The sequence below is a fragment of the Urtica dioica genome, chromosome 3, assembly GCF_054948205.1.
Source record: "Urtica dioica subsp. dioica isolate 48M chromosome 3, U.dioica_male_clone48M_v1_H2, whole genome shotgun sequence".
NCBI classification, from domain to species: domain Eukaryota; kingdom Viridiplantae; phylum Streptophyta; class Magnoliopsida; order Rosales; family Urticaceae; genus Urtica; species Urtica dioica.
Window position 1 is genome coordinate 12,112,281 of NC_142758.1, and position 2,609 is coordinate 12,114,889.

The following is a 2,609-nucleotide window of genomic DNA, read 5'->3' on the forward strand; positions in this document are numbered from 1 at the left end:
GGGGCTGTCGCGGAATTTCCGCGAAGCGCTGGCATTTATCGCAACGCCTTGCCCATTCGCAAGCATCTCGCTTCATGGAAGGCCAGAAATAGCCTTGCTTGAGCGCTTTGAGCGCAAGGGAAGTTCCAGCGGCGTGGTTTCCGCAGATGCCCTCATGGATTTCGCGGAGGACCTTGGTCGACTCAACGCTATCGAGGCATCGGAGCAGCGGTGTCGAGTAACCGCGCTTATAGAGCGTGCCCTCACGGAGCGTGTATTTGGATGCTAAGGCCCTCAGTTTATCGGCTTCCTTGCGGTCTTCGGGGAGTTCCCCTCTTCGCAAAAACTCGACAATTGAGTCCATCCAAGTAGGCTGAGATGCCACTTCTATGGTCCCGACTTCGTCTCGGGAGACGGATGGTCGTGGGAGAGATTCAATGGGCACAGTCCCCAATTCGTCTTCGTCGATGCCAGATCCGAGGCGAGCAAGCGCATCAGCCTCCGAATTTTGTTCTCTCGGGATTTGGTGAATCTCGAACCAAGAGAAGGCCTCGAGTTTGGAGTTCGTCTTAGCTAGGTATGCGACCATGTTGGGCTCCTTGGCGATGTAATCTCCCCTAACCTGGTTTACGATCAATTGCGAATCGCAGTATATTCGCAGGTTATGGGAGCCGAGCTTCAGTGCTAGCTCTATCCCTACAATGAGCGCTTCGTATTCAGCTTCATTGTTGGAGGCTTGGAAGCCGTAGTGGAGGGCATATCGCAGCTTTTCCCCATCGGGGTTAATTAGGATTATTCCGGCGCCAGCCCCCCGAGCATTAGATGCTCCGTCTACGTATAACTCCCAGATGGGACCCGTTGGGTCTACCTTCCTTTTCCGAGTTAGCTCGTTATCGTTTAAGTCAGTTTCCGCTCTTCCCATATCGGGAGCGTAGGAGAATTCTGCCACGAAGTCGGCTAAGGCCTGCCCCTTTATAGCCGTTCTTGGGTGGAACTCAATCCCGTACTCGCTCAATTCTTGGGACCAGATCGCCATGCGAGTCGATGTTCCCTTTTGAAGAGCTTTACCGATTGGATGCTCAGTTCGCACCGCAATTGGGTGAGCTTGGAAGTACGGTCGTAGCTTCTTAGCTGCCGTTACGAGAGCCAGAGAAAGTTTCTCAATCTCGGTATAGCGTGTTTCCGCGTCGAGTAAGGCCTTGCTTACGTAGTAGATTGGCCATTGGACCTTGTTCTCTTCGCGGACAAGGACGGCGCTTACAGCTCTTTCAGAGACGGCGAGATACACGTATAGCGTCTCGCCCTCTTTTGGTTTAGAGAGGAATGGTGGGGACCCAAAGTAAGCCTTCATTTCTTGGAAGGCACTTTCGCATTCGTCCGTCCACTCAAAGCCGTCCGTCTTCTTCAGAGCTTTGAAGAACGGTTGACACTTGTCGGTGGCTTTAGACACGAAGCGTGTCAGAGCGGCAATCCGACCGGTCAGGCTTTGCACTTCTTTGACTCGTCTTGGCGACTTCATTTCAAGGAGTGCCTTGATTTTTTCCGGGTTCGCTTCTATGCCTCGTCGGCTGACGATATAACCGAGGAACTTTCCGGATTCAACCCCGAATACGCATTTGTTGGGGTTGAGCTTCATTTTATATCGGCGGAGGATTGTGAACATCTCCCTAAGGTCGCGTACGTGATTAGTTGCCAGTAGGCTTTTAACGAGCATGTCGTCCACGTACACTTCCATCGTCTTGCCGATTTGATCGGCGAAGATCCGATTTACCAAGCGTTGGTATGTCGCTCCCGCGTTCTTGAGGCCGAAAGGCATGACCTTGTAACAGTAGAGACCCCGATCAGTGACAAAAGTTGTCTTAATTTGATCGGGCTCGTGCATTCGAATTTGGTTGTAGCCTGAATAGGCGTCCATGAAGCTTAGGAGTTCATGGCCGGCCGTGGCGTCCACCAGTTGTTCGATGCGCGGGAGTGGAAAGCAATCCTTAGGGCAGGCTTTGTTAAGATCTTTGTAGTCTATACAAATTCGCCACTTCCCGTTGGGCTTTTTTACCATTACCACGTTGGCGACCCACTTGGGGTACTTAGCCTCTCGAATGAAGTTTGCGGTGAGGAGTTTCTCGACCTCTTCATTAATGGCCAGGTATCGTTCTGGGTTGAACGTTCGTCTAGCCTGCACTTTTTCGGCGACCTTTGGGTCGTCGTTCAGTCGGTGCACTATTACCTCGGGATCGATTCCGGGCATGTCCGCATGAGTCCATGCAAAAACATCCTTGAACTCCCTAAGGAAGGCGGTAAGCTGAGTTTTGATGGCGAGTGGAAGTCGGGTGCCGATTTTTACAACTTGATCAGGCTTCGACTCGTCCAGGACGATTGGCACAAGATCATCGGAGGTTTCCACTTTAAGTCTTTCGATTTCATCACGGGGGTCAAGTTCTCCGAACTTCCTTGCATCCCTTAGGTTGCATGGGTAATCGTCTTCCAGTTGGAAGATTGTGTTGACCGCTTTTCCCGCGGACTTGCCATCAACTCCTTGCACGTAGCATATTCTGGCTTAGGATTGGTCCCCAGCCATGATGCCAATTCCCCCTTCGGTGGGGAACTTCACCAGTAGGTGATACGTGGAAGTG